Below are 26,846 nucleotides of genomic sequence, written 5' to 3'. Positions count from 1 at the left end.
AAGGCTCATGACCTCTCGTCCGCCCCTCGCTCGCTTAATGAGACCGTGGCCTTTTGTGGGTGTCGAGATACACCATCTCTCTCTTTATTTGTCCTTCGCCTCCTTTTGAGGCGTCTAACCATCTTTGGGTGTGTTTTTTTCTCAGCACTTTTTAGCTTATTATCTCCAGGCATCGGTTAGAAGTAGGGGTGTAAACATGACGGTACCTCAGTACGTACCCCGGTATTGAAGATACAGTTCTGTCTTTGTGTATGTGTGTTTAAATAAATTATATTATAATTACAATTTTCTTAAACTATCACTAACTGATGCTGTGAACTATATGGGGAGCACTTAATTACACATTACTGTAATATTAAAGGTTGCAATTGACAACAGAGCCCAAATTATTAAATTCACTTGCTATTTATTTTTAGATATAATAATCAACACTCAAATAAATAAAACATGTACTGTAAATTGCACATGAGGCAGATTTTGCATTAACTTCTAAATTGGATTATAAAGTTAATTTTCTACTCCAATTAATTTTTTTAATAATAATTTATACAGTCGCTGTCATATCTTGTTTTCATAACCAATTTATTTAAAGGCCCCTGTGGTCAATAATTTTATCATTTAATCTTTGATCACCAAAATGACATATTTAAATGTTTTTTCCTTGAAAAAATGGCTTAAAATAGCTTGAATGTAACTCGACACCCTTGCCTCATTTAGTATGCGCGGTTCTATGAATATGCAAATGAGCCCCGCCTCCACTCCCTCACTCAGAGATCCACTTGTTGTCGATCACGCGTTGATCTGATTGGTTACAAGGTAGTTTGTGACGTCAGAAACACCAGCGATTTCAAAGCGTGTTTTTGAGACTGTCTTTGGTTCACTGCAGTTTTAAGGAGAAAATACTCAGCAATGCTGTCGACTTATGAATTTACACATGGTTTGTCTTAAAGCGTATTAAAAACACCACATAGACACATAAACAACATTAAAAGCTGGATTTTCATCAACATACATTAAATAAATCAAAACATTACTAACAGGTTAGTAATTATAATGATTAAGCTAATGTAGTTCATATACAAAATGCTTCTCTCTAGAGTTCATTTCTCGAGCGAACTAACTTGCTGTCGACACTAAATACCTGAGGTAAATGTAAAAATTATTCTCAAGATGTTTTATTGATATCTTTCCACAGTTGAGAGATGTAAACATATCGAGCAATCGTCTCTTCTTCTGTGCTTTTTACTGTTAGCAAACAGCATTGCATTACAGCATGCGCCCCCTACTGGATTGGAGTGTGGATCGCGACTGCATGCACCAAACCGTGACGTCCGTGACGTCCGGACAAATACATGTACCGTTACATCCCCTACTTAGAAGGGCTCTGCCTATGTAGACAGCAGACAGCAATTCAACCCACTCAGTTTTGGTACAGATTTCTTTAAACACAAAAACGGGGGCAGAGAGGAAAGTAGAGGCCACGATGCCCAAAGGCTCATCTTAAGAAATGTTCTCATCTATGAACAGGGCAGATAATGCTGTCTCTGAATTATTAATTAGCAGACAACAAGGAGTCAGAGTCGCTGGGAATTATCTGAAGAAAGGTCAATTCAGGGTCTCCACTCACCAGAAGCAAGACACCCGCTCTCTCTCTTTCTCCTTCTCGCTGCCAGAACAAACTACAGCCGTTGGGATGCTGGTCACCAGGGTGAAGAATATCCCTCTCCTTCATGAATAGCACATCTTAAATGTTCAGAGACAGACTGGATTTGCAGAGGAATACGTAATCACCTCTCTTGCAGAGCAAACCGCAACCATTCAAACTACTCAACCTTTTCTTGGAACGGCTGAATTCGGTGGATTACAAAGACGTGGAACTAATGCAGTGTTGGGGATGTGAAACTAGCTTGCCATGTTGGAGCGACTCAATGTAGAATGCAGCTAAGCTACTCTTTGTTACAAACAAAAACATAGCTAACTATTTGCTGTTATAAAGAAAGCTATTTAAGAGAGAAACCACCTAAATAGGAAAGTAGTTAGCTAAACTACATGCTAACATTAAGCAGCTAACTACTGTAGGCTATATGCATTAGAAAGAATGCCATTTAAGAGAGAAACAACATGAAATGGGTAGTTCGCTAACCTACAAGCTAACGTTAAGCAGCTAACTATATGCTATTAGAAAGAATGATATTTGAGTGAGAAACAATCTGAAAAGGGTAGTTAGCTAAACTACATGCTAACATTAAGCAGCTAACTACTGTAGTCTATGCATTAGAAAGAATGCCATTTAAGAGAGAAACAACATGAAATGGGTAGTTAGCTAACCTACAAGCTAACGTTAAGTAGCTAACTACTGTATATGCTATTAGAAAGAATGATATTTGAGCGAGAAACAATCTGAAAAGGGAAGTAGTTAGCTAAACTACAAGCATTAAGCATTAGCATTAAACAGCTAACTATATGATATTAGAAAGAAAGCTATTTATGAGAGAAACAATATGAAAAGGGAGGTAGTTCGCTAAACTACGAGCTAACATTAAGCAGCTAACTATATGCTAATAGAAAGAATGCTAATTAAGGGGGAAACAACCTGGAAAAAGTGGTATAGTTAGCTAAACCACAAGCTAACAAAAAGCAGCTAACTAGAAAGAATACTAATTAAGAGGGAAACTTGAGAAAAGGGGGAAAATAACGCTAATGAATTGTGTTGAGGAAAATAACTAAACTACAAGCTAACAAAGAGTGGGCTAATTATATGTTTCTAAAAAGAATCATATCTAACATTTTTACAAAATATTTATGCTACAAAACCACAATTCATTAAACAAACAAATACATAAATAGCAGTATTGAAATAAATACTTGTTTTGCTAGTCTGCAACACGATCCAAGTAACAAAGACTTGTTAGCGCTTAACTGCATCATTGTTTTGATTTAGCTAGTCCTGTTCGCCAACACTGTAAGCAAAGACTGAAAACATATTTATGGATTTTCAACATGAAGGGAGCAACCATATCCCACAGGCTAAGTGCTAGGCACCTTGTCATAGCAACTCCTTTATCTTTATCAAATCATCTTTCTCGCTCTCATGATGAAGTGCTTAGATCAGGTGAGGCTGGGCAGAATGTTTCGGCCCCTCACATCCAACATGACACTTCACATCCATCAAAAACGCAGCAGAAAAGGGGAAAATAATGCTCTCGACCCCTTTCCATTAGCTGAGGCTGTAGCCAGTCAAGCTACTCATCATCAAGCTAGCCAACATTTGTCAACTACAAGCTACATGAAAGATATTTAAAACACAAAAGATGATTTGGCTGTTTTGTCAATTTTACGAAAAAATGTGCATGTTAGTGGCAAAACACTTGAGCTACTGATGCTACTGAAAATAGTCATTTTGCTCATTTTAGTTAGCCAGTCCTATATAATGCTAGTAAAGGGGGTTTAGATACACAAATCTCTATGAAGTGCCAAGGGTGAAGGTTGGGTTGGTTAGCAAGGTCTAGTTAACCCTAACCCTAACCGCAACTATTCCATCTGGTTTCATTCCCTGCAAGCAACATATAAATAATACTTAAACTACTTATACCTACTACCAATGCAGGCAAAATGAGTTGCAATGAGCACATTTTCAAAAATGAGTTATTGTTATTTTCACATTCTCTATTAAAAACTGTTTGAAGTCTTTAAAGTTTTCTGAAGGTTCCAAAACAAAATCACTTTGCACCCATACCTTAAAAAACCCTGGTAATAACACCAAATTTGGCACACACCAAGTCAAAACCAAATATTTCCTATACATGTATAGGAAAAATATGCAGTATATTAATTTTTTTTTTCCCCATGATACCACAATTGTTTGATTAACATTAATGAAACAGACAGCCTATACCGTTTTCAAATCCATTCAGCCGATCTCCGGGTCTGGCGGTACCACTTTTAGCATAGCTTAGCATAGATCATTGAATCGGACAGGACCATTAGCATCTCTCTCAAAAAAATGACCAAAGAGTTTCGATATTTTTCCTATTTAAAACTTGACTCTTCTGTAGTTACATCGTGTACTAAGACCGACGGAAAATGTAAAGTTGCGATTTTCTAGGCTGATATGGCTAGGAACTATACTCTCATTCCTGCGTAATAATCAAGAAACTTTGCTGCCGTACCATGAGTCCAGCAGGCGTAATGATATGACGCAGCGCCTGAAAATAGTCCCCAGCTCGGTAACTTCCAACGTGACCGGGACTAAGTTTGTCTAACCTATTAGACCTATTTTCAAGCGCTGCGTCATATCATTACGTCATATCAGCCTAGAAAAGCGCAACTTTTCATTTTCCGTCCGTCTTAGTACACGATGTAACTACAGAAGAGTCAAGTTTTAAATAGGAAAAATATCGAAACTCTTTGGTCATTTTTTTGAGAGAGATGCTAATGGTCCTGTCCGATTCAATGATCTATGCTAAGCTATGCTAAAAGTGGTACCGCCAGACACGGAGATCGGCTGAATGGATTAAAAAACGGTAAAACTCAACTGTTTAACTCTGGGGGAGTTGTAAAATGAGCCTATTTCCAAAAAAAGTGGAGTATCCCTTTAAGACTGTACCGCACGGATCTAATATAATGTTACACATCAGATGATTTTCCCCAACAGTAGCCCAAATGTTCACTTAAGACATGACAGATAATGTTTGCGTGAATACTCGCCGAGACAGATATTTTGAAATACTGTAATTCTGTGTATGTGTGTATATTGGGATCGCTGGGAGTCTTTGTGCACACGCATCAGATCTGTCAGTCAGCGCGAGTAAGATCATTTTTCATGGACAAAGGAAAGGTACTCCTCTCAGAAAACGCACAAATAAAGATACTTTTGGATGTTTAATTGCTATTTTGGAGCATTGGGATCGCTAGACGAAGGCTTAATGAACTCACTTTTGTGAAAACCTCAAAATCGATGTTTTTCACTTGTATTGCCTGTAGCTCATAATTATCCCCGTGTGAATTCCGACTCCTTTTTCCAGGCAAGTCACATATTATGGTAGATGTATTACCAGTGACAGACCTTAAAAGTGAACTTACATCGTTCCCTGTCTGCTGCCTGTTGAATAGTCAAACTGTGTACTTCTGGGGCGTCATGCATCAGTTGAGCAAACGTTGAGTGAATGGGAACGCGAACAGAGAGCTTTCCACAGGTATTATAGACCTCCCTGTGAAGAGCACACTCATACACACCCTGAAGACGTCCAGAAGATGTACTGCTCCACACTACACAGAAAGAAAAGAATGAGCTTTTTCTCATGGGCACAGACTGTCAATAGCAGTCTCTCTCTCTCTCTCTCTCTCTCTCTCAAGAGCGCCAAGAGGGCTGCTATCCATCAAACCCTCAATTCCTACAACACAGCGAAAGAGAGAAAATGCAACGTGATGTATGACCCTCTCTCTGATCACTTCTTAAAGACCAAACCTCACCCTGCCGAAGCAGTTTTGTTTTGTAGTTTATCAGTGCAGCAAATGTGCCCGCGTTGTACGCCAAAAAATCTGGATCAAGACTCCAATAGACTCAAACGCCTCAGTAGTTTTGTCAGTCAAATCCATACAGTTCACAACTGGAGGTCAACAACAGCAAACACAACGTCAATTGGCAGAGCTAACAGACCTAGACGGAGTTACCAATAGCTCTTATTTCACACACAATGCATCAAGCTGACACTTCCGACTCCCTGTACATTTCAAGAGGCTTGTTATTTTTTCACGATGACTGATTGTATTGTTTTGAGCTCGTTAATTAGTCGATGACCCACGGTGTAATTTCTTCACGACGATTTTACTTGGGGAATAGATGCGACTGAACTATCCCTGAGCTTGTGCTCCAGCTGTGTTGCTGTGAAATCCGCTGATGAGGAACTTCAACATATGGACGCCTCCCAAAGTGTACTGTGTGATCTTTCATTAACACCCACACTTGTTTGTAGTCATAATCAGGGCAATTTGATGCTTTTCAGAACACCGGTGCTTAATTCATTGAGTTGCTGCAAAGCAACAAGCCCTATCCCTGTTCAAGATCAAAGTGAGAGGCTGCTTTTCTTCAGGAACCATTTTCTTTCACCTTCACACTAATGCACATCTACGGCCACAAATCAATGGGGCTTGAATTATGAATCCCCTCGAGGCGTTATTGCGTACCGACACAGCGAGGAAAGTGCAATCGGCCTTTAAGACCGCAGGAAGCACGCTGACCACAGCGTGGTCTGATAGGAGGAAGACGAGGAAGATTTAATGTGCCGTACTATTGCATGCATCTCTTGGAGAATGTTCGGGCTCTGCGTGGGGTGGCTTTGAGGACTTATCGGGGTTTGGTGGGTGTCTAGAGACTGTTGAGTCCAATCCATCGCTCTGAATGATGGCGCCATTGTGTGCACCTGAAACCTGTCACAACAAGGGTAACAATGTCACTGCCTGCATATTTCACAGCAGTATTAAAACACCAGTGACCTTGGACTAAAAATGATGGGAGGGGATTGTAACCTGAAGCATGTGTGTGCGCTCTGGGGCCAGTCCTGTGACTTTTAAAATGTTCCCTACTGATACCATAATGTTGGAACATCTATGCTAACTATTTTCTGTCATATTTGCCTTTTACAAAAAAAAAAAAGTGGTGTATATCCCTGCTAAAAGAGCATGTCTGTACTTAGGCAGTTTAAGCTGGTCTAAATGGTCTCCCAGCTTTGTTAGTTGTTTGACCAGCTGGTCTTCCAATCAGATAGCCCCAAAAACCTTTTAAAACTAGCAATTCAGACCAGGCTGAAAGACCAGAAAACCAGTTTAAGCTGGTCTAGGTGGTCTCCCAGCCTTGTTATCTGGTTTGACAGCTGGGACAACCTGATCAACCCCAAAGTCCCTCTAAAACTAGCAAATCAGACCTCGTTGAAAGACCAGAAAAAACAATTTAAGCTGGTCTAGATGGTATCTCAGCCTTGTTATCTGGTTTGACAGCTGGGACAACCTGATCACCCCAAAATCCCTCTTAAACTAGCAGATCAGAACAGGCTGAAAGACCAGAAAACCAATTTAGGCTGGTCTAGATGGTCTTCCATCCTTGTTAGTTGGTTTGCCAACTACTATCCCAACTTGATCGCCCCAAAGTCCCTCTAAAACTATGTTGAAAGACCAGCAAACCAGTTTAAGCTGGTCTAGATGGTCTTTTATCCTAGTTAGCTGGTCTTCCACCCTGATCACCCCAAAACACTTCTAAAACTAGTAAATCAGACTAAGCTGAAAGACCAGACAAACCAGTTTAGACATTTTTTTAATCATGTGATATTTTTTTTTTAATTCTTATATAGTTTTTGCCTCTTTTACAATCAAACAGCTTAAACAGCCACATGGATATAAATCTACCAAATCTGCTAAATCAAATCTCTCGCCAAATCTCTACCGGTTGTCAAATATAATCAATCCACCTTGACATGCATTAGAGATTTACAAAAACAAGATTTGACAGCAGGGGAAGACGTTTGTCTTCTATCTTATTTCTATCCATTTAACAATATCTGTAGAATATGATTATGCAATGCTATAATTGAATATATTCGGCTCACTCACGGGCAAATGGAGCAATCCGCCATTCTTTCTGATCAGCGCAGCGAAAACATCCCGGCCCAGAATCGATACGGGCATCATACAGCAGCAATCAGAAAAGCACTTTGTCCTGTACTTGTGTTTGTGCCCCATGAATGGAATTATTGATCTACACCAAAGTGCATCGACACAGTGACCAGCCGAACCCTCTACTAACTGCAGCGTATGCATTCAATACACGAACGGTCAACCGAAGGATAGACGCAGGCGAGATTGCTTTTACTACACAGCAAAGAAATGAAAAGGACAGCAAATTTAAACTTACATGGTTCCCCCGAGTGAAAGACAACCGGTGTCTCGTCTAGAGTTTCAAAAGAGATCTAAGCTATACCACAATACAGATGTCTGCAATCACAAGACGTCACCGTGAACTCAAACACTCCGAGACCTTGATTAGTTGTGATTGTGCCACATTTTCGCTTTCAGTATTATAGACAAATTACTTGTTGCTCTGTGGCTGGTTAGACCATAATATCCTGATCTGTGAAAGAGCAATATAACGTTCCTCCAGAAGGTCGGAGTGACCTTGAGGGAATCTTCTAGAAGCCGTCACTGCTGTGAGATACGGCAGATCAGGTTGAAAAGTTAAAAGCAGCTAAAGCCCACTGGAGTGGGTTTGATCTACAGCCGGCCGTTTGATCGGGGAGAGGCACTTCCAAGCGTGAGAGCTCAGAATGGATTGCCTCCTGGCTTTTATAAACAACCATAAATTAGGACAAATTTGTCAAACGAGAAGAGACACAGTGAGTATGGAGTCAAGGCTTGGAGCAGCACAAATAAAAGCGTATCACAACATCTCATCCATTACGCTGTCAGACGAGCGCTGCGGGCATCGTCTCATGACAATATGCAGATATATAGCTCACGATAACAGGCCTGCTGATTTACTGTGACCACAGAAATGTTTACGACCACCTGCTTTACACAAACAAACCAGAGGGGAACAATGCAAACTTTTGCACAAGACGACATATCCATCATGACACATTTGAGAAATCTGTTTGACTTGACAGTAACGCAAAATACGTCATGATTGGTGACAGCCGGCGTTGAGCTGTTTAGTAACTCATTATAATAATGATGAAATGTTATGTGTTTGCATAAGTGTTCTTAGAGTTGCGATGCTAAGTGGTTTCTAATGTGTTCTAGGTGTTGCTGTGTGGCTGCTTAAGTGTTGTAAGAGTTGCTATGCGGTTACTAGGGTGTTGCTAGGTGGTTTCTAAGGCATTGTAAGAGTCGCTATGCGCTTGCTAAAGTGTTCTAAGAGTGGCTATGCAGTTGCTAGGGTGTTGCTAAGGTGTTCTAAGAGTTGCTATGTGGTTGCATAAGTGTTCTAAGAGTGGCTATTCAGTTGCTAGGGTGTTGCTAAGGTGTTCTAAGAGTTGCTATGTGGTTGCATAAGTGTTCTAAGAGTGGCTATTTAGTTGCTAGGGTGTTGCTAAGATGGTATAAGAGTTGCTATGTGGTTGCATAAGTGTTCTAAGAGTGGCTATTCAGTTGCTAGGGTGTTGCTAAGGTGGTCTAAGAGTAGGTGTTCTAAGAGTGACTATGCGGTACAAGGATGTTGCTGTGTTCTAAGAGTTGATATTCATTTACTACCGTGTTCTAAGGTTGGCTATGCGGTTTCTAGGGTGTTCCTAAGTTGTTCTAAGACTTGCTATGCGGATGCTAAGGTGTTTATAGGTGGTTTCTAAGGTGTTCTAAGAGTTGCTATGTGGTTGCGTAAGTGTTCTTAGAGTGTTTATGAGGTTTCTAGGGTGTTGCTAAGGTGTTCTAAGAGTTGCTATGTGGTTGTGTAAGTGTTCTTAGAGTGGCTATTCGGTTGCTAGGATGTTGCTAAGGTGGTCTAAGAGTAAGTGCTCTAAGAGTATGCGGTGACAAGGATGTTGCTGTGTTCTAAGAATTGATATTCCATTTACTATCATGTTCTAAGGTTGGCTATGCGGTTTCTAGGGTGTTGCTAAGTTGTTCTAAGAGTTGCTATGCAGATGCTAAGGTGTTTATAGCTGGTTTCTAAGGTGTTCTAAGAGTTGCCATGCACTTGCAAAAGGGTTCTAAGAGTGGATATGCGGTTGCTAAGGTGTTCTAAGAGTTGCTATGTGGTTGCGTAAGTGTTCTAAGAGTTGCTATGCGGTTTCTAAGGTGTTGATCGGTGGTTTCTAAGATGTTATAAGAGTCGCTACGTGCTTGCTTAAGTGTTCTCAGAGTGTTTATGAGGTTTCTAGGGTGTTGCTAAGGTGTTCTAAGAGTTGCTATGTGGTTGCGTAAGTGTTCTTAGAGTTGCTATGCTGTTTCTAAGGTGTTGATCGGTGGTTTCTAAGATGTTATAAGAGTCGCTACGCGCTTGCTTAAGTGTTCTCAGAGTGTTTTTGAGGTTTCTAGGGTGTTGCTAAGGTGTTCTAAGAGTTGCTATGCAGTTAGTAGGGAGTCAAAAGGGCCTTAAAATATTCCTCAATACCAAATTTCTACACTTCTTGTAGAATCTTGTAAGTTACATGAACATACCTGCATTGTAACCACAAAACCGCTTTGCATATTTCCCTGCATACTTGCATAATACAGTGGGGCCTCGTGAATATTCAGCAGGGTTTCTGATGTTGGTAATTGCTCTCCAGCACTGAGGATAAAAACAATGATAGCGGGGATCGGGAATGAGATCTGGCTTATCGAGGAACACGCAGCAGGAGACCACTGGTGCCGGTTCATAATCACACACTGTCAAACAAACTGAAATTACTGCAGAACTGCATCTATACACCTGCATTTATCTATTACATAATTAAGATTTCGTATCGACGAGGCTTTTGAAGCCGAGGAATCGCCAGAGCGCTTTCTGCTTCACCGCAGCATCCAATTTCCCCGGGTTTTGATTGGGACTCGTTAAAACGGAAGGTTCCAGAACGTTTCAGATCTTCAGCGAGGGAGATGACAAGCCAGTGAGCCCTGAAAGAGAATAAAACTCCAGAGAGAACTGCAAATAGATGCGAGGGGAAGAAGAGAGGAAGTCATGAGAAGAAACGATACGCCAAAGAAAACTGGAGGAGCGAGTTTCACATCTGCCCTGTAAAGCTGCGGATTCACGCGGTAATTAAAGTCTGCGGCGTCAGCTGTGACGTCTATTGCTCAACCAGCACGAGAATCGTCCTGAGAATGATATGAAAAAACAATATCAGACTGTATCAGAACATCAACAAACTATATTCAATATGTTGTACTTTTGGGTAACTTGGTGTAGATCATTCAGGAAATATGTCAAATAAACTTTGTAAGATAGTATAATACGACACTGACAGCCTAGTTTTCACTGAATTACAATACGCCATTAATTCTCATTAGATACTACGACACAAACTTAAAAAAAGAAAAATGAAAAAAATGTAAATAAAATAATAATATTATTTAAAAAAAAAATATATATATATATATATATATATAAATGATTAAAAAAAGATTAAAAATTAAAAATACATAATAAATAAATACAAACAAAAATATATAAATAAGTAAATAAAACAGATAAATACAAACTAATAAATAAATACAAACATTTATATGTAAATTAAACAAACAAACAAATAATTATAAAAAAATAAATAAAATAACAATAAATAATAAATACAAACATAAATAAATAAATAAAAAGTAATAAATAAATCCAGGTAAAAATATAAATATATGAATAATTAAATAAATAATAAAACTAATACATACAAATTTAAATGTGTAAATAATTAAATAAATAAATAAAAATAAATAAATAAATAAATAAATAAATAGATAAAAATGGATAACAATAAATAATAAATACAAACATAAATATAAATATGTACATAAATTATATAAATGAATGAATGAATAAATAAATAAAACCTAATAAATAAATAAATAAAGCAAGCAATCTCTGTCAACCTAAAAAGCATCTAAGTGCTTCACTTGAAACTCAATTTCATCAAAATACCAGTTAAGTCGTCTATAAGATGATGCGTGTGTGGTTTGCGGCTAACTATTAATTAAACCAGGCTAATGTTATAATGTAGACTATGAGCTGTTCAGACGCTCCAGACGTCCTCTAGTAAACAGAATCACAATGTCGCATCAGCGCATGAATTAAACAGCAGCTCTTTCCTCAGGAGAAGCACAAGCTCTTATCCCGAGTAATAAACCAGCGTCTCCGTCACTTCTTCTCCGCCGGCCGGAGCAGAGCCACAAAAACATTCATTCCCTTTAAACGGATCTGAGCATCCCGACTCAAGATGAAGATCCACTGAACAAAACACAGCTCGTGCAAAAGGCTTTCTAGGCCACTGTAATCCACAAAATCTCTTTCATTAATGGGATCATATCACAGAAAACCGGATTTTGTATCCCTCTGCAGTCTATGCAAACATAACAATGATGTCACGACTCATTAACATGCATTTGCATATCATATTATGAGCTCATAGAAAGCGCATTAGTGCCAACCTCTTTTTTTTTTTTTGCGATGTTTCAAAAAGTGTTCATTCATTTCTTCCCTTTTTATCACATAATATGCATATATATTCAAATATTTAAGTATTTTGAGAGCGTAGACTCGATTACGCCATTTGCGGAGCTTCATGGGAGTGGGCGGAGCTAACAAGATATTTTGGCGCATGGTGCGATTTTCAGCTCTCTGATTGGTGGAATTTCCTGCACAGCATTATAGGTAATGTTGTTTTCCCACCAGGAATTCTGCTGTTAAAACGATTATTTTAGGAATAAGCTGAAATAATGCATCAGAAGCAAACACCACCGATTAACAACCTCGTCGCTCGCAGTAAATACGATTTTTTAAATATCGTTAAAAATCAAGACAATCGTTAAAAATCTATTTCCCTATGGAAAACCTGAGTATAGTTTTTACTTCCAACGTTGAAAGTTAGCCAATATTTAAAGGAACAGTAGCGCGTTTCCAGAAGTCAAAATGAGGGAAAAAATGCTCATGAAACACTAACATATGGCTTATTCTGGTGGAAGAAAGTTTGAAAAACACCATAAGGTGACATTTGGTAGGAAATAAATAAGACAATGCTTAAAAAAAACAAAAAAAAACAAACAGTATTATAAGAGTTTGCATTTAACACAGAGCATTTTGCTTCAGTCACATGACGGATGTCCAAGTGATACTGGATATTCAACATGGGGGATATTCAAAATCCACCAGAAATTGTGTTTTAGGAAAGCAAATAGTGATTAAATATGAACTATACGGGCACAATAAAGCTGTATATTCATTTGCAGTCTGTCCCGTTGACCAACTCGCCGCTGGCCGGCTCACAAATCTCTGTCCGCTGCGAACCTGGGAAACACAACCCAACCTGATACCGGGTGAGCGGCCAAATTCCTCACATTCCTCCCTAAATACTCCTCGAAAAACGAGGAAAAACACACAATATCTGTTTAAGCGTTCCCAGGTGTAAGTAAAATTAGCGCTATTAAACTGTGCTGATAAACTGACTCAATTAAAGAACGCTGGGCTGCTTTACATGCAAATGAGCCGGCAGTTTACCTCGACACTTCACAAAAATCACCAGTTTTTTCCAGTTTTAAGTTGGTTTTTGCTTTCATTGAGTTGAATCAGGTCTAATGCTGATTTTGTATCGGAAACTGGAGGAGAGACAGTCACGTAATCGACGTCAGCTAGCCGAACGATCAATCCTGAGAGAGTAAAGAGAGGAAACATCTCTACAGGGCTTTATCTTTGACTGATAGCGACACGGCTACGCTTGTGCGCTTGCTAACGCTAACCCATTAGGACCTACAGGGGGAAAAAACGCTGTTACTGCTAATAGAGCAGGAAACTAACGGAGCAAAGAGACGTACAGGAGGATTAGCAGAAGCAGAAAGCTGATGGAAATGTGAAAACCTGAAGAAAACATTTAGGACGCGAGAAACCAAACCGCTAATCATGCTCATGATCAAGGGTGAATGTAGAAACCTGGCAAAAACACACTTTTCCTTACCATAATATAATATAATATAATATAATATAATATAATATAATATAATATAATATAATATAATATAATATAATATAATATAATATAATAAACACGCACAAAAAAATATCAAAAACAAAGAAATTTGTTCTAATTATGTAACAAATAATATAAAAAACATTTAGTATTTCATATTATGAATCAGAATAATAATAATAATAATAAATTGACTGGAAAAAACTATTAAACAATTACTAAAAAATAAAATAAAAAAATAAAGCCTTTTTTAAAATAAATAAATACACACACACACATACACACGCACAAAAAACAATCAAATATTAAACAATTAAAAATATTTTTTTTAAAAATCACAAAAAGAAAATCAAATAAACAATAAATATTTTTAAAAGATTTAGTATTATCATAATAAAAAATAAGAAAAATAAAGTTATAATAAAATATTAAATATAATTAATAAATTAAAATAAAAAATTAAGCCAATTTTATTTATTTATTAAATAATAATAATAAATTAAACAAATAATATAAAAAACATTTAGATTTTTTTTTCATATTATGCATCACCAGTGAAAATAATAAATAAATAATAATAATAATTACAAAAATATAAAGATTAAACATTATTCTTATTCTGACAAACTGACACAAAACAACTAAATACAAATTAAAATAAATCCAATTTTTATTTATTTATTTACAGTTAAATTATTTAACTGTAAATAAATAAATAAAAATTGGATTTATTTTAATTTGTATTTAGTTGTTTTGTGTCAGTTTGTCAGAATAAGAATAATGTTTAATCTTTATATTTTTGTAATTATTATTATTTTTTATTATATATATATATATATATATATATATATATAATATCTTTTTATTAAATAGATATTTTTGTGTGAAATGTGATCTGGGCATGTTTTTATGCGTTTCATCCTCTTTAATTTAGTAATATTGTGAAAGCCTGAGCTCATGCTGAGCATTGTGTGTTAAATATGTCATGATAAATGTGTGTGTGAATACAGATGTGTCCAGATCTTCCACTAAGCTGATAATATGCATATATCCGAAGACTAGACAGGGGATTGTGAGGTGCAGAACGGCTCGGATGGGATCCGGATGAGGTGAAAGGGATCATGGGAAGACGACAGTGAAGCGAGTTTCCCTGATCAATATCGACTTCATCCCATCGCTCGTCCGCTCTCTACGTCTTCATTTACTCTGGACACCAACACACACTCTCAGGAAGGGTTTTATTTTCTTGTTGAGTGACAGGAATGAGGAGAAGGTCAAAGCCAAATATCAGTTATTTTTATTTTTATTCAATTAACATGAGGTTTGCGATTATTGCAATGACTGAAAATGGTAAACTAGTTTAGAAAATCATTATTTAATTACTATATATATATATACAATTTACCACATTACTTTTTTTTTATATTATATAATTATAATAATATATAAAAATGTAAGTATTAAATATATTCATTAATAAATATATTGTGTAATATATATATATATATATATATATATATATATATATTTAATTTGACTGGTAAATATAAATAATATTTGATAATTTCATATTAATGTATTTATTTGTAATAAATAAAAAGTAATACACACACATAAATATATGACCGTTAATATGAACTATTTTTAAAATTACAATGAATATGTATTTAAAAAAAAAAGATATTAATATATTTATGTATTAATATATTAAATTTTATATATATTCCTAAATTTTTGCCATATTTTTAAATTATATAAATATTATAATATATAAAAATCTAAATATATTGTGTAATATTTTTTAATTTTACTGATAAATATAAAGAGTTTTAATAATAAATAAATAAATCTATATATACATATATTAGTATTGGTAAACTATTTTATATTATCAGTAAAATTAAAATGAATATGTATTTTTAAAAATGTATATTCACATATTTATTTATCAATATACTGCATATTTTATGAATATATATATATATATATATATATAAAGAGTTTGAATAATTTAATATTTGTTTATTTATAATTAATATAAAAACACAATATTAATAACTATATACATATAATTATTACTACACAATTGATTGTTAATTATTAAAATTATTAAAAAATGAAAAGCTCAACGGAACAAAATGATTTTAAATAGGGGGAATCAGACATTGAATGTGTTTAAAACTAGCTAAGTCACTTCTATGCCAGATAATACTTTATCTAATAGTTCCCAAACAAAACCTTGGGATTTGTGCCTCTAATACCATGAAAGAGTGAGACGCCTATAAGCCTTCATCATTCTCCCATCACATAACCCCAGTCACACATCCCATATGGCAATCTCATGCATCCTGATCGGATTATCCAACAACAGACCAATAAAGATGTAAAGAGTGTATGAAACTGGTGGAGTCTACACACACACACCGACACCGGCGGAAGAGCCACTGCCTGCATTCATTCAATTATCCATGAGCGCAGATGAATCATTCATGGATATTATGTCAGCAGACGAAAACTGCAGACGACAAGCACGCGGCAGACGGAAGAGAACAAACGAACGTCGTCTTCCTCTGTTTGTCCGGATGCATTAACCTCAGGAGACCTCGTGGGGAGAATGATCTCAGCGGGGCGGGAAGACGGATGAAATGTTGAGGTGACCTTCGAGCTTCACCGTCTTCTAAGTGCTCAGTGTGAACGAGGGTCGTATCATCCATCCATCCGTCTCCCACTGACCGGGTCTCCAGCTGACCTTTACCGTGAGTCACAAACACGTTAAACGCCCTGTCATCGCACTGTTTTTACACAATACGCTTTCTGAAGGTTGTCAAACAAACACTTAATGCTTGTCAGTTACTCTACAGACAAAAAAAATGCTTGCCTTTCATTAAAATTCAGCTTTTTCACATTTTTTAAACTCTGCCCCTCAAGCCCCCGGCCGTATACTTGCATTCATCCGCCTCTTAAACAAATTTCCTTTTCTGATGACATCATCAAGTACTCACATTTTTTAAACTCTGCCCCTCAAGCCCCCGGCCATATACTTGCATTCATCCGCCTCTTAAACAAATTTCCTTTTCTGATGACATCATCAAGTACTCACATTTTTTAAACTCCGCCCCTCAAGCCCCCGGCCATATACTTGCATTCATCCGCCTCTTAAACAAATTTCCTTTTCTGATGACATCATCAAGTACTCACATTTTTTAAACTCCGCCCCTCAAGCCCCCGGCCATATACTTGCATTCATCCGCCTCTTAAACGAATTTTCTTTTCTGATGACATCATCAAGTACTCACATTTTTTAAACTCCGCCCCTCAAGCCCCCGGCCATATACTTGCATTCATCCGCCTCTAAAACGAATTTTCTTTTCTGATGACATCATCAAGTCCTCACATTTTTTAAACTCCGCCCCTCAAGCCCCTGGCCGTATACTTGCATTCATCCGCCTCTTAAACGAATTTCCTTTTCTGATGACAGCATCAAGTACTCACATTTTTTAAACTCCGCCCCTCAAGCCCCCGGCCATAGACTTGCATTCATCCGCCTCTTAAACGAATTCCCTTTTTCTAATGACATCATCAAGTCCTCACATTTTTTAAACTCCGCCCCTCAAGCCCCCGGCCGTATACTTGCATTCATCCGCCTCTAAAACGAATTTTCTTTTCTGATGACATCAAGTCCTCTTATTTTCTCCATATACTTTACATACACATTTCACCATCCTATTAAAAACAGCCACACGTTTTTTTATTGTTTCACAGAAATACACCACTTTATGAAGTCAATTTTTTACATTATGCAAAATGAATATTAGTGCATTAATCATTGCATGTTGTAAAATACCACCATTTGCCATTGCTTATAATTATTTGTGAAATTTACCAGTGATTTCCCACACAATTGTTTTTTTCAGTTTATTTAAGCCCTAAAAACAATTCACTTTTTTTTCTGATGACATCAAGTAGTTGCATTTTTTAACTCCGCCCCTCAAACCACCAGCCATATATTTTACATACATGTTTTTCCATCCAATCCCCCCCCCCCCCCTTTTTTTTTTTAACTGAACATCTGGTTTCATGGAAATACATCACTTTTAATTTTTAAGATTTTTAATTTTTAACAAATTTACAAGCAAATTCTACATGAAAATCGTCTCAAAGTAAATCCTACACAACTTTTTTTCCAGTTTATTTACTTCCTAAAAACTCAGTTTTGGTCACGTTTTTACACAATTCATTGCTAAATGTCATTCTACAGACAAAAAAAAAGTTTGACTTTCATTAAAATACAGCTTTTTTTTGCCTCTAAAATGAATTTCCTTTACTGATGACATCATCAAGAACTCACATTTTTTAACCCCGCCCCTCAAACCACCAGCCATATATTTTACATATACGTTTCTCCATCCAGTCAACTGCAGACAGTCAGGTTTCTTTCCACTGAATCTCCTGTTTCACTGAAATACATCACTTTACGAAGTAAAATGGGTTGCGAACATCGTTTAAGGAATCTGAATTCATATATAATGTTCCACATACTATTTAAATAGTTTATGGCATACTACTTTCTAGCGAACTTTTAAAGTACACGGTTATAAATGATATTGCAAATTGCAAACCCCGCCCCCTTGATAACTTTGCCAAGAGAATGATTCCCTCTTTGTCTAGTTGACCCTTACACTACGGATGAACTTGGATCCGCCTGAAGCGTTTATATTCCCAGAGGTGCGAAACAGTCTTTCTCCATCTTGTCTGACACCGCGGCCCATCATTCTTTTATATGCACCCGTTGCTTTCTGCAGGCCCCCTGTGCGAGCGCAGGTACACATCAAACCCATTAAAGTGTCAGGCTCCAGCGCATAAAGGCTGATGCCTTCCTGGAAACACCAGCAAAGGATAAATTCTGCTGCGAACAAGCGGGAGGTCCGAGAACAAGAGCCCAGACTCTTCACTGTCGGCTCACACAGGTGTCAAAGCACAGTCTGCACATTCACTGCGAGCAGAGGATCTCGTCACACACTGTGCAGGACACTGAGAGACAGGGAGTCTGTGCCTGCACATTTCTGGAGGTGTACGTCTCAAACAAAGGTAAAGCAGAGTTGAAACACTGGATAAAATAAAATAAAATAAATAAATACATAAATAAAAATAAACAAATAAATAAACAAATAAATAAAATAACTCTCTAAAATAAAATCTCTAAATATGAATAAAAAATAAAATAAAACTATTTTTTAATGTAAATAAATATAAATATAATAATCATAAATAAAAATAAAAATAAGATGATTTAGATCCCCCAATTGTATAATAAAAGTCTTGTTTTTAAAGGACATAAATATAAATTTAATATAATCATAGATCAAAATAATACAAAAATAATAATCGAATTTCTAAAATATACAAATATAATATAATCATAAAATAAAATAAATAAATAAATAATAAAATTGAGACCCTCCGATTATATATAAAAAAATAATAATAATATTTTAGTCTCTTGTTTGTAAAGTACGTAAATATAAATAAAATCATACAGCAAAATAAGAAATAAAATAAAAATTAATTATTTAGATCCTCTAATTGCATAAAATAATTAAATACTATAATAAAATAAGATACATTTCTAAAGCATATAATAATAATTTATTGTGAAATAATTGATAAATACAGTTAGTAGAAAAACAATATTGACAAGTTTGCATATTGCCATCAATGCAAAGTCTAACTAACTATCTAACTCGTTTCCATCCAACCACATGTACTGGAAACTCTTCCACAGAGCAGGAAAACTGTCCTGAAATCAGCCGCTCGGTGTTAGCACACTGCTAATGCTAATTCCCAGATTAGAGCCCGACCGATATTATCGGCCGATATTAGGCATTTTCCAAACTATCGGTATCGGCATTTATAACGGCCGATAAATGAATATTTAAAAAATAAAATAAAAGCGGACGAAACACCCTGCAACCATGTTATGAGTGTTGGCGCTGCATAGTTTGTCCACCAGAGCGCACTCTACAAGGAAGACTGCTAACATCAATGAGCTTGGAAATCACAACGAACTTATTCTGCCTAAATAAAGTAATGATAACTGTATTTATAACTAGCATATCTGTAGTTCCAGTCCCTGCATTGTAAAACGTAAGTTAGGCACGCGAGAAGTGAACATTTAGACATAGAGAAAAAGTATCAAACATAGCAGCTAGCCTGTGCATAAAAGTTAGCTTTTCTTTTACACATGTGTGAAATCCAAGTGTGCGTTACTGTAGGGGTAATTAACACTTGGTTACCGAGTCGATCGTTCCCTGGGATGCGTTTTCATGAAAATCAAATGTAAAGAGTTTTATCTCTAAAAACAGATTAGCTTATAACGCTAGTATATGGGGCACAGAGTAAGTAAAAGTAAATCGCTAGTTAATACCACTAACAATGCTCAAAATAGCCTCACACTAACACGGTAGCATAATGAGGGTCCTTACATGCAAACCGACGCATTGAGAACTTTGTAAGTGTACAGACAGTTTAATAAGAAGATACTTTATAAAGACAGTACATTACGCGTTTACAGGCATCATCTTGGAAAACAGTCTCGACTAATCGAGTCACGAACGCCGTGCTAAGTGAGCTGGTCGATAGGAATTACGTTTGTGAAATCTAACGTAGCACGGCGTTCGTGGCTCGATTAGTCGAGTTTGTTTTCCATCTTGTTTTCCAAGATGGCTCCTGCATGTAAACGCGTAATGTACTGTCTTTATAAAGTATCTTCTTATTAAACTGTCTGTACACTTACAAAGTTCTCAATGCTTCGGTTTGCATGTAGGGACCCTCATTATGCTACCGTGTTAGTGTGAGGCTATTTTGAGCATTGTTAGTGGTATTAACTAGCGATTTACTTTTACTCTGTGCCCCATATACTAGCGTTATAAGATAACGTTAATCTGTTTTTAGAGATAAAACTCTTTACATTCGATTTTCATGAAAACGCATCCCAGGGAACGATCGACTCGGTAACCATGTGTTAATTACCTCACATAATGTATTTAGTGCATCACTAAGTAGTAGATTTTAGAAGGCAGGCAGCAAATGATGATTGAAAATGGTTTGTTGTAACTTGATGGAATAGATGGATAGAATTAGGAGTGAACTTTGTCTTGTTTAATAATAATACAAATGATGATGATAATAATAATATCATCATCATTGATTTTTTTTTAATTATTACTGTCAATATTAATAATAATAATTGATTTTTTTTTGTTCAAAGGACTTTAAGTTTCATATCTTAAGTTTGTATTTTTAATATACATTATATTTATCAGAACTTTAATATATTCTGTTCTGTTGTGACAATAAAGTTAATTTAAAAAAAATATGTATTTTTAAACTGCATTATATTATTTTAGTAAGGCTGAGGACTCTTAAATAACTACTAATAACTAATGTTAGGGAAAATCTGTTCATGTTTTGTTACACGTTTCTGGATTTTAAAAAAATATATATATCGGCCGATATATCGGAATATCGGATTTTTAAATCACCAAATATTTGTATCGGTATCGGCCTTAAAAATCCTTTATCAGTCGGGCTCTAGCCCAGATCCTCATACACACTGGCTAAATATATTTGTGGAAATCATCCAAACCAACACTTTTTGCAAGCATTAAGATCTGAAGAGTAAATGATGAAGTTAAGCAGAGCTCCAGCAACTCTTAGGACACTCGTGTTGTTTCACGGCCCATAATCCTCTCTTCCTGCTCATTACGTGTGTGTTTTACAGCGGGAAGTGTCATGGATTCACGGAGGCAAGCGTCGCTCATGAAAAGCACTCATCCTGCTCAAGCGCAGGCCATCCGTCTTCACACAACAAGGCCTGCTGGGATACGACAACACATCAAAATATTCCTGAAATCTTTCACGTGTTCAGACGCTCGCTGAAGGTCTGAGAACAGCCAACACAACCTGACACACACAGAACAAAACCTGCTTTCTGAAAGACCTTCAGAGCTGAACACACTCAAAACACACTGGAATTAAAATCCATTCGCTCTCAAACATCAACAGGTAACATCTTGATTTTTATATATATATATATGTATATATGTGTATATATTTTATATATATATTAATATTATTACATAAAAATGAATATAAATCAACTAATATAATTGTATAATATAATAAAAAAAACATTAATAGTCTGTCAGTTTTCTTGCGTCAAAGAAAACGGTCAAATGTTTTATGCAAATATGCCCAAAATTTGCTAAATATGGGTTAAGTGCAATACAAGATTGACAGTCTTTTCAACAACACGAACTTCAAAAGATAAATAATAATTCAATAAATAAATAAATAAATAGTTGCTCCTACAGACATTTTACAACATTGGATGGATGTCTGGAAAAATGATAGATAGATAGACAGACAGACAGACAGACAGACAGACAGACAGACAGACAGACAGACAGACAGACAGATAGACAGATAGATAGATAGATAGATAGATAGATAGATAGGTTTGTAACAACTTGAGGTTTTTTTGGGTGAAATATCCCTTTAACTTGTGTGCACAAATTGGACTATTGCATAAATCATTTGCGAATCAATCAGCATTTCTATCCCATGTGTTTACAAGAGCAAAATCATCAGTTCCTGGGAAATTGGCTCAAAATATCAGTAATAAAAAAAGAAGTTTCTTTTTTTCCCTCCATCATAATAAATGAGGTGTGTCAGAACCACCAAACCAACATTTGAGATGCTGCGATGCGATTGGTCCGCTGGTTAGTCCAGTTATCCAATCACAGCCTCCGCTGAGGCAAAGTCACATGAGGCTTATGTTATGGATTTATGTGTTTAAATCACTATATAATGACTGGATAGCTCATGACGTTCTAAACTGCCACTAGGCAGTGAAGCCACCGGAAGTGTTCGAGCGGCCATCTTACGATTCCCTACCAGCAGAAGGCTCCGTTATACAGAGATTGGTAGCTCCGACGGCACTTTCAAGATGACCCGCTGTGCAGCATACAAGTGTAAAACGACGTTCACAAAAGGATGTAGGAAAAACTGCCCACATGTTGTAATTCAAGCCCTATAAGTAGTAATTTATATGCAAAATTGTCGCTATGCCCGTGTTGTTTTCTCCGAGGCAAGAGCTGCTGCTTCTTCAAAAAACAACGATAAAACAGTCAACAGTAGCCTATAAGAAACCTCAGAGCAGCAATAATCACAATTAAGTGTCCAACAGCGACACCATTTGACAGCTTCAAAAGAGCTTCGTTTACCGTTACATTAACCCATACAATTTGTATTATGCATTTCCTGAACATGTACTTGCTAATCAAACACTTTATATGAACAGACTACTAATCTATAAAACACAATCGGTCTACCGACCTTCTACTATTGTGTCAATTGATGTTGATATGCGCGAGGGAGAGAGAGCAATACAGCGCTTGTGTTTGAAGGCGGTGAGAGTGCGCGCGCGCGGCCGGGGCTCTCTCTCTCTCTCTCTGCTTGTTCTTATGCGCCCTGTGTCCACTTATCTAAATAATTCGTTGTTACGACGACTTGAACGACGAACTAATTCCCTCCCTCATTTTGATTCAACGAATTACAACGTGGCTACAATATAATAAAATGAGGGAACAAATTCGTGCTGAGGTATTATTAATTCGTGGCTACGAAACAATATATTCACCAATTCACAAAAATATAGGTCTTTAGCATTCACTATTTAATTAATAGTATCAAACTGTTTTTCTTACCTGTGAAGATAGCTTTTCAGTGAAGGCCGACTAGTGTTCTCGTACAGCTTTTTATTCCTTTTGCAAAGAAATTGCCGTTTTTTAATAAGCAGGAAAAATTTCCGACTTTAAACAAATACCCATTTAAATGCTTAGGATGTTTGCGTTGTGAGAATGTACAGGGAGACTTTACATTTAAAAACTGTGTCTCGTTAGGCAATGTTTTTTTCAGTATAATCATACAATTTCCTATTGATTCAATAGAACGCGTGAGCTCACTAGGGAATACTAATATGGCGGCGCGGTGGCTTCACTGTTTATGACGTCATGAGCTATCCAGTCATTCTATATAGATCAGTGGTTTAAATGTGTCTCGTTGTAGTTTATGCGCACATCTTCTTATCGGAAAAAACATTCATACGTTTTTTTTTTTTTACGTGCATTTTTAGAATTTGCCGTTTCCATCCAGACGTTTTTTTTTTTTTGTTTTTTTTTTGCGATATCCCAAAACGATAAATAAATAAACAGTTGCTCTTCGAGTGAACAAATGCTTCTATAAAATAATAATTTAGGTTATAGTCCAATTTCGCCAATGAAAACGTACGATCATTCAGGTAAAATATGGCTTGAGGGCGTTACGACACTGACGTCATTTTCACTGAATAATAAATAAATAAAATGATGTTGCTCTTTTGAGTTAACAATAGTTGTGCGGTTTAATGAGCTTTGTTACGTCATCAGCTCTTCCTCCTATAACAAGCGAGTGTAAAGCGAGAGGCTGCTGTGGAAATGAGCGCTGGATCAATCCGCCGGGCACTGGAGCGATGGACGGCCCCTGGGAGCCCTGCGTAAATAACACAATGTCCATTCATGCAGCAACGACACGCATTTCCATACACAAGCAATGACAGGTACTTATCCCACTTCCCTACCGGGAGAACTAGGAGCATATCACAAGACAAATCTGGAAACTGCAACACAAGTGCACTTGATTCAGGCCAAACGAGTTTTCCCTGTGGAAATTAACACACAATCTCCCTTGAGAGACTTTTAGAGACACGTTTATATGAGTAGAGATATTAAACAAACATTTAATGCAGTGAGTGCAATGCATTTCACTTGAGATGTGGACGTAAGTGCATAAAGGGGTGTGGCTTTGAATTACTCTACTGTCAAGCCTGGTTTTATGCAAATGCAGCACACACACACACACACACTTCCCATCGGGTCCACTGTAAACCACACCACTCCGAGACGGCATGTCCATTACTGTGCAAAAATACAAATCCATCCGTCATGAAATATTAAAGACTGAGCAGAATGACCCGAGCAAGAAAAAAAAACACCCTTCCTTCAACTCGTGTATCACACAGATCTCACACACTGATTCATAAAAAAACATATTGAAGACTGGAGGGACTAAAAGCAAATGTTTAGTGAATGAAAACCGATATCCTGAATATTGGACGCGTTTCCATCAGTCTAAACTGATCGAGTTCAGCGCAGCCACAATAAAACACAAGATGCTGAACATTTCACATAGACCAGACACATTTTACAATAAAACATCACTGCATATATTTGCATTTTATATAATATAATTCACTAATTAGAAAAAAAAAAAATCCCTCACGCGCAGAATCAGTTTTGCACCGAGCAATTTATTTCTAAACTAAGATATTCATAAATGCTTCACTTGCGCTTGAGGAGGCAGATTTCTAACTTCGGAGATGAAATCATATAAAACCAGTGCCTGAATGAGGTGTTGTTCACTAGTTTTCAGCAGGTGGGCATTGCTGAACTGAATCTCCTGAAAGATCGCGTCAGTCTGTACACATCAGATGCATAAACGCACAGCGCTACTTTCATTTGAAATATGCTGTCCTCAACACGTTCCCGTACTTGATATCAGATATACGAGGCTGGCACGCGCACGGTGGCATCAATTCTCAGTTTACACAAGCGAGGCTTTGGCTTCTGGCGGGGAGGATGACTGTCCCGCGGACTTGAGCTGGCAAATAAACGCAGAGAAACGCGCTGTAAAGTCTTAAAACGCATCAAAACTGACTTTATTCTTAATGCGCAAAACGCGTCTGGAGCACAAACTGCGCACTGGGCACCACCTTCTCCACGCGCTTCAGAATATCCTCACACTTCAGTTGAAGTGGATAAACACGGGCGTTTCATTTCCAATCATTTCTGACATTCACAGAAAGTGTCTGCTGTCACATTTCAACTGCTCTTACCTTGTTTTAACGAGCGCGTTCCTGCGTTCTCCCTGATTCTGCACGCGCAAAACCCCCTTACATCTTCATGAGCATCGCGCCAAGGAATAAATAACGATAATAATCCAAGGAGAGGGCAGATCCAAGGAGATAGAGAGAGCTCCGCGTGTGGACGGTGGCGAATAACGCTTTAAATCCCCCGGATAGCGCTGCGTCTCGCTCGGCGCGTCTGATTTCAAGCTCCGCTCCGGAGAAACCACAGCTGTGCGCGCTGAGGAGAGCTGGAGGCTGACGTCATGGACACGCCCACCCCCACCTCTCTCTCTCTCTCTCTCTCTCTCTCTGTCTCGGACTCCGCCCCTCCATCGCAATACACTTGTTCCGACTCCGCCCCTTTCAGTAACGCGCGGAATCCAGCCACGCCCCTTTAGACTCTTCTGATGGGATGAATCGCGTGAAGAAACGTCCATTTCACCTCAAATTCTCATGTTCCTCAATTAGGACTCTTATTAAATATGTATTACTGGGTAATAGAGTTATAGGACATGATGTATTCTTTACGATTCAAATATTAATATAATTATTTATAATTTAAATAATTCATGAATTGAAATGGTTTGAATAATAATTATAGCAAAAAATTTGTGTTGTCAAAAAAAGTTTGTAAATATATAATATGTGTGTATATATATATATATCAAAAAAAAAAAAAAAAAAAAAAAAAAAAAATATATATATATATATATATATATATATATATATATATATATATATATATATATATATATATATATATATAAAAACTTTTATGTTGGATGCGATAAATCTATTTGACAGCACTAAATAAAATAATTTCATTATACGTTTTTCAAGTACAGTAATGAGAATGAGTTTTTTAATTAAAGTAATAATAACTTCACTCTAAAAAACAGAATTACAATGTAAAAATACTACAGTAAAACTATTAACTGGTATAATATTTATTGTAAAAATGATAATAATAGATTTAACAGATTTAATGTTTGTATTAAAAATATTTTTGTATGCAAAAATAATTACATACTTTTTTTCTATATTACAGTAATGAGAATTATATTTTTTTATTAAAGTAATAAATAACTTCACCATAATTAAACAGAATTATAAAGTAAAAATGCTACTGTAAAATTATTTAAAATGATTGTAATAATGATAATATTTAAGCACATAACTACTAATTGTATATAAAATACTGTAAA

General features: G+C 36.6%; 1 protein-coding gene across 27 annotated transcripts in view; it reads right to left on the bottom strand.

The window, feature by feature from the left end:
* ptprsa (protein tyrosine phosphatase receptor type Sa) overlaps positions 1-25,955 on the bottom strand; it is a 207,822-nt gene extending 181,867 nt beyond the window's left edge. For 25 of the 27 annotated variants that reach the window (XM_084117265.1, XM_084117291.1, XM_084117269.1 and 22 more), the window contains exons 1-2: positions 7,606-7,732; positions 6,291-6,429 (exon numbers count right to left, since the gene is read on the bottom strand). The gene's annotated coding sequence lies outside the window, so the exon portion shown is untranslated. Of the gene's footprint in view, positions 1-6,290; positions 6,430-7,605; positions 7,733-25,629 lie in introns of those variants that run through there. The other 2 variants (XM_084117266.1, XM_084117276.1) reach the window with 2 other exon arrangements.
* Positions 25,956-26,846: the final 891 nt, after the last annotated feature.

Source organism: Abramis brama, assembly GCF_963993115.1.
Source record: "Abramis brama genome assembly, chromosome: 6".
Classification (NCBI taxonomy): domain Eukaryota; kingdom Metazoa; phylum Chordata; class Actinopteri; order Cypriniformes; family Leuciscidae; genus Abramis; species Abramis brama.
Note: the sequence above shows the minus strand (reverse complement) of the source record. Positions and strands in the feature narration are given on the sequence as shown.